Source organism: Oncorhynchus mykiss, chromosome 27 (genome assembly GCF_013265735.2).
Source record: "Oncorhynchus mykiss isolate Arlee chromosome 27, USDA_OmykA_1.1, whole genome shotgun sequence".
NCBI lineage: Eukaryota > Metazoa > Chordata > Actinopteri > Salmoniformes > Salmonidae > Oncorhynchus > Oncorhynchus mykiss.
This window is the reverse complement of record NC_048591.1, coordinates 19182558-19189582: the sequence shown is the minus strand read 5'-3', so window position 1 is coordinate 19189582 and position 7025 is coordinate 19182558.

Sequence of the window (7025 nt, the reverse complement as noted above, 5' to 3'; positions counted from 1 at the left end):
TCACCCCTCACTCCTCCTCTCTCCTACTCCTCTTCTCTCTTCCTCTTCTCCTCCACCCTCACCCCTCACTCCTTCTCTCTCCTACTCCTCTTCTCTCTTCCTTTTCTCCTCTACCCTCATACCTCACTCCTCCTCTCTCCTACTCCTCTTCTCTCTTCCTCTTCTCCTCCACCCTCACCCTTCCACCCTTCCCCCACCCCATCCTCTCCTCCCCCCTCACTCCCCCCCTCTCTCCCATCCTCTCCTCACCCTCAGTGGTGATGGTGATGTGTGAGTTAGTGATGGTGATGTGTGAGATGGTGATGTGTGAGTTGGTGATGTGTGAGTTAGTGATGGTGATGTGTGAGTTGGTGATGGGGATGTGTGAGTTGGTGATGGTGATGTGTGAGTTGGTGATGGTGATGTGTGAGTTAGTGATGGTGATGTGTGAGTTGGTGATGGTGATGTGTGAGTTGGTGATGGTGATGTGTGAGTTGGTGATGGTGATGTGTGAGTTGGTGATGGTGATGTGTGAGTTGGTGATGTGTGAGTTAGTGATGGTGATGTGTGAGTTGGTGATGGTGATGTGTGAGTTGGTGACGGTGATGTGTGAGTTGGTGATGGTGATGTGTGAGATGGTGATGTGTGAGTTGGTGATGGTGATGTGTGAGTTGGTGATGGTGATGTGTGAGTTGGTGATGGTGATGTGTGAGTTGGTGATGGTGATGTGTGAGTTGGTGATGTGTGAGTTAGTGATGGTGATGTGTGAGTTGGTGATGGTGATGTGTGAGTTAGTGATGGTGATGTGTGAGTTGGTGATGGTGATGTGTGAGTTGGTGATGGTGATGTGTGAGTTGGTGATGGTGATGTGTGAGTTGGTGATGGTGATGTGTGAGTTGGTGATGGTGATGGTGATGTATATCTGGTAGCCTACTAGCCTTCAGCACATTCCTCTGCAGACACATGACCTAGTGGGGTGGCAGGGTAGCCTAGTGGTTAGAGCATTGAACCGAAAGGTTGCAAGTTCAAATCCCTGAGCTGACAAGGTACAAAATCTGTCGTTCTGCCCCTGAACAGGCAGTTAACCCACTGTTCCTAAGCCGTCATTGAAAATAAGAATTTGTTCTTAACTGACTTGCCTGGTAAAATAAAACCAGCTTGCACATCGGATCCTTTGTGGTAGCCCTTCACACTCGTATATGGGTTGGAAATTGCAGATTTGGACACTGATAAGTGCCTAAATTAGAACGCAGTGGCTGTACATTATGATATAACATGATGTACTGTACATGATGTCAGAGCTCAGTGTCTCTGCTTCACAGCACATTGTTTTAAAAAAAAGTCTCTGTCTGGGTTTTGACTGACAGACGTTTCTGAACTGCCCCGTGCGACGTTAATGAGACGTTAATAATAAACACCGCTTTGATGTCATACACGCAAGCCGAACACAAATGTGCACTTCACATTTCCATATCATACAACTCATGTCATATACAGCGTCAAAGTTTATGATCACTATGTTTGATGTACAGTTAGACATGGCGTTATATCCTGGGTTGTCCTGAACAGAATGAGCCTATATTTGTTGTATTTGGAAGAAATTATTCCACAGACCACGCATCTGAATGCACTCATACCATTCACACCAGAATTACGAATCTGCTTCTCTGAATTGCCTTGTGAAAGTCTAACACTGTAAGATCATATTTTATCATTTAGCTAGTCATGTCGGCAATAGAACAAGCTTTCTAGTTATGCCCACCAGACCCAAATTGCAATTTATAATGGTCCGTTTTTGGATTTTGCAAACAACAACAGTAATTATGTGATGGTGGGGAGGCAGGGCTGTGTTCCAAACAAATAGCTACAAGTGTTCTGCTCTAGTTCCTCAATGGCACAGCTAGGAGAGCTTAAAAACATATTTAGGTCATAAAAGTGCATTGAAATTACTTAGGAATTGTGCACACTACAAACATGATGCTGTTGATTTGATTTGATTTGATTTGATTTGATTTTGTCTAATGTTTGGATTGTGTACAATTGGAGAGGTGTGTGACCACTTGGAGACCCCAGTTTGACCTCTCAATCAAACACTTTTTTTTGTCTTATGTTGAATCTACCCCAAATGTTCCAATAATATTCTTATCATGTCGCTGAATGTATCCATCGTAAATTTAGTTATCAACAAATGCATGGAAAAGCACAGTAAATGTAAAATGCGCCTAAAAATCAACAGTGTAATGTTTGGATTCAGTCTTGTGTCAGGTGAACTGTTGTGTCCTCACCTTTAGTCTAATAATTTCCACATTATCTCCAAACTGTTCCCTTTCAATTGCTACCATGGTTACGCATATGCTTTCCATAATTATTCTGTAAGAAACCTTTCAATTTAGCCCTATCCATATAGGCCAATTCTCACAAGTGTAAAGGGTTAAAGGCCTATGGCTAAGGTGCATATTGGGTGTGGTGTGAGGATATCTGCAAGGAAAAGCGTTGTTATTCTCTATGCTAGCTACTACATGAATTCCTGTTTGTAGGCTCTGTGGATCCGTGGTTGTCCTTGTAGTATCATGTGTTTCCTGTGAAACTAAGGTTCAGGATTAAGGACTTGTGTGTTAACGCCTGTGCCTGAAGCTAAGGGAGGGTAGCCAGACACTACAGGAGAGAACTAATGATATGTGACAGCTAGGTATCCAGCTTGCACATAATGGTGTTTCTTAGTGCCAGGGGTGAAAGTCAGCCAGTCCGGTCCGGCATCCCAGCAAAATAAATAGTGGGGGTACGCCGTTCTAGTAAACATGAGACTCTTACGATAATTAAAACAAAATGTCAAGAAAACTGTAGGCTTTTACACCATTATTTATCATGAGCGCATGTCAGCCACATGAAAAATGACCCGAATGGACTTGAAAATGGCTGTTATATACACTCCAAAATGCTGCGTGGTTTAATGAGAACACTGACTTTTTTCCAAGGCAGAGAGGACTGGCTGAGACTGCACCCGGACAGCAGTAGACACATCAATTCAGGCTTCAAGTGTAAGCATAATGACAATTGCCTAATGTCATGTTTTTTTCCAGTAATCAAATGGTGTACGGAGCACTGTTTGGCTGCTGGGATGAATTTGTGAGACGATGAACGTGCGCGGGTAGCCTACATGAGTCTTTGTTTTTATATATTTGGCATCCTCAAATATGAGTTTGGCAGATGCCAGGAGAACGCTACCTGCCCGAATACATAGTGCCTGTAAGGTTTGGTGGAGGAGGAATAATGATCTATGGCGGTTTTCATGGTTCGGGCTAGGTCCCTTAGGTAGAAATTTAGAAATCTTAACGCTATTGCATATAATGACATTCTAGACGATTCTGTGCTTCCAACTTTGTGGCAACAGTTTGGGGAAGGCCCTTTCCTGCTTCAGCATAACAATGCCCTCGTGCAAAAAGTGAGGTACATACAGAAATTGTTTTTCGATATCGGTGTGGAAGAACTTGACTGTCCTGCACTGAGCCCTGACACAACCCCATCAAACACCTTTGGGATGAATTGGAATGCCGACTGCAAGCCAGGCCTAATCACCCAACATCAGTGCCCGACCTCACTAAAACTTGTGTAGCTGAATGGAAGCAATTCAAGGCAGGAATGTTCCAACATCTATTGGAAAGCCTTCCCAGAAGAGTGGAGGCTGTTATAGCAGTAAAGGGTTGACCAACACCATATTAATGATTTTGGAATGAGATGTTCGACTAGCAGGTGTCCACATAGTTATTTTCTCTCTCTCTCTCTCTCTCTCTCTCTCTCTCTCTCTCTCTCTCTCTCTCTCTCTCTCTCTCTTCCTCTGTCGCTCTGTCTCACTCTCACTCTCCCATTCTCTCTCTTTTTCTCTCTCCCTCTACCTCTTTCTCCCTCTCTCTTTTTCTCTCCCCCTCTTTCTCCCTCTCCCTCTCCCTTTACCTCTTTCTCCCTCTCCCTCTCCCTCTACCCTCTTTCTCCCTCTCCCTCTCCCTCTACCCTCTTTCTCCCTCTCCCTTTACCTCTTTCTCCCTCTCTTTTCTCTGTCTCTCTCTGTCTCTCTCTCTTTCTCTCTCTCTCACACACACACACACACACTACCCTCGCCCCCCCTCTCTCCCTCTCCCTCTACCCTCTTTCTCCCTCTCCCTCTCCCTCTACCCTCTTTCTCCCTCTCCCTTTACCTCTTTCTCCCTCTCTTTTCTCTGTCTCTGTCTCTCTCTCTTTCTCTCTCTCTCACACACACACACACACTACCCTCGCCCCCCCTCTCTCCCTCTCCCTTTTCCTCTCTTTCTCTGTCTCTCTTTATCTCGCTTTTTCACTCCACCCCCGCCCCCTGTCTCTCTTATTGTGGAACTCCCTTGCATTCTGTAACCCAGGCAGTGTGATCTGTGAGCACTTGGCTGCTGACTGTGGAGACTTCAGACGTTCATGGGTCGGCCCCTAGGAACACAGGGTTGGGGCCACCTGTTTCCACCAAACGTGTGTTTGGGTGGAAACACCCTCTTCCCAGGAATGCTATGACGAATTGGGCTGTGTCAAGAACACACGTGCAGGCAGGCATGCACGCACACGCTTTCTCGCACGAGCACACACACATATACACACACACACACACACACCTACACACACACATGCCCTGGCCTCAAAGACGTCAGAAGGATAGTGTCTGTGCTGTAAGGATTGTGCCTTGTTCTAGTCGGCCTGTTTGTTTGGGCGTTTCACAGTATTGCATAAGAGAAAAGCAGCACATGACCTGCTAGTTTCTCAATTGATCTCCACACACAGACACAAACATTATTTTACAAACACGCCTCATATGCACAATCTCTCTCTCTTTCTCTCTCACAGACAAAACAAATCCCATTTCCCTAACCCTAACTCTTAACCAAACCCTAACCTTAACCCCTAATCCTAAACCTAACCCCTAATCTTAAACTTAACCCATAAAATACATTTCCTTGTGGGGACAGGCACGTTTTGAGGACTAGATAGTAAAACCAAAACCGCACACACACACACACACACACACACACACACACACACACACACACACACACACACACACACACACACACACACACACTCTCTCTCTCTCTCTCAAATGCACCCAACCCCAGACAGTTTTGCCAAGTCAGGCTGTCATACTGTATCAGTGGGATCCTCATTCTCCTCCAGAGGATAGTGCAGTGCCCTTGGCGCCTTGCAGCCCTGCCTCCACGCCTGTCTCCTTGTCTCCCTGCCTCCCCACCTGTCTCCCTGTCTCCCTGCCTGTCTCCCTGCCTCCCCGCCTGTCTCCCTGCCTCCCCGCCTGTCTCCCTGCCTCCCTGCCTGTCTCTCTGCCTCCCCGCCTGTCTCCCTGCCTCCCTGCCTGTCTCCCTGCCTCCCCGCCTGTCTCCCTGTCTCCCTGCCTGTCTCCCTGCCTCCCCGCCTGTCTCCCTGCCTCCCCGCCTGTCTCCCTGCCTCCCTGCCTGTCTCTCTGCCTCCCCGCCTGTCTCCCTGCCTCCCTGCCTGTCTCCCTGCCTCCCCGCCTGTCTCCCTGTCTCCCTGCCTGTCTCCCTGCCTCCCCGCCTGTCTCCCTGCCTCCCCGCCTGTCTCCCTGCCTCCCTGCCTGTCTCTCTGCCTCCCCGCCTGTCTCCTTGTCTCCTTGCTTGTCCTAAACTGTCCTGAGCTGTCCTGGATCTGTGTTCAGTCTCAGTTGGAAGCTGGAGGGGGGAGGGGAGGGCAGAGAGAGAGGGGAGATAGACAGAGACAGAGAAAATGAAAATGCGGGGGGAGCAATATAGAGAGAAGATGGGAGAGGAAGAGAGGATGAGAGAGAAAGAAGGAGAGAAAGATACATATAAATATGCCTTAAATCCAGACAGACATCTGCCTTTCTCTTTGTCCCCGTGCAACCTCCACAGGCCTTCACATTTCCGCTCATCTTCCCCAAAATAATGCAGAGGGCAGGGCAGGGCAGAACAGTCTGGATTGGGTGCACAAGGGGGAGGTATGTGTGTCGCTGTGTATGTGTGTGTATGTGTGTGTGTATGTGTGTGTCTCTTATCTCCCCAACCTAGGATACGTTCTGTCTCATCAACATCCAATTCCCCCCCCTCTCCCCAGTCCCCTCCTGCGTGCCATACTCCTTTCCTCCTCTCCCCCTCTTTCTCATTCCTTCTCTCCCTCCTGTCTGCTTCTTCCCTCCAGCCTGTTGATGCCAGCTGTGGGCATCAGGGGGAGATTGATAAAGAGACCAGATAGACCTTCAGACAAGCTGTGCAGCGGCTGAAAAGCGTTGAGGAGAAGGGCATAGATACAGTAATTGTAACACTAACCATGTAGCATAGAGGGCATATGAAACAAAACATACAAATTCAAGGGTGGATTATAGTGCAGTATAGGGACTTTTCAAACACACCTGTTGGCTTTAGAAAGGCATTGCGGTGTACCTAGAAATCCATAGAGTGGAATGAGGTCCCAGTGAGACATAGGATGAGGGGTTCCTATCGTCAGTATGTTCCAGGAGTGAATGATTGTTTATTTATAGCAGTTGGAAACACAAGATGCTGATGAGTCATACAGTTCCGCTATGCTAGACGCTAGTGGGCGGCTAACTGACGCAGCAACAAGCCCAGCCCCACAGTCTCACAGTTGAACTGTGTCATATACAGTTCCTCTCTATGCTATAAACGCTATCCAACACAGGCCCATGCCCACAGTCTGTATCAGAGGCACGCAAATGGTCTGAAGATGGGGTTTGGCTCTTGGCAACATTCCATCTTTGAAAAGGTATTGACCAAAATATCTCCTTCAAAATATATATGCTTTGTGTTGTAGTCATGACAGAACCATTCCCTCTCTTTGATTCCCTATCTCCTCTCACCTCTGAACCCGGACAGGACACAAGTCAGGATTCGTCGCACCTCTGAACACAAGTCAGGGTTCCTGATTATTACCCAATGAGTACTTGTCTGGTCTCTGAGGTGGTTAGTTACGTTCCATGTTCGGTATGATCTTGGCTGTGGACTCACTCTTAAAAACAACACTCT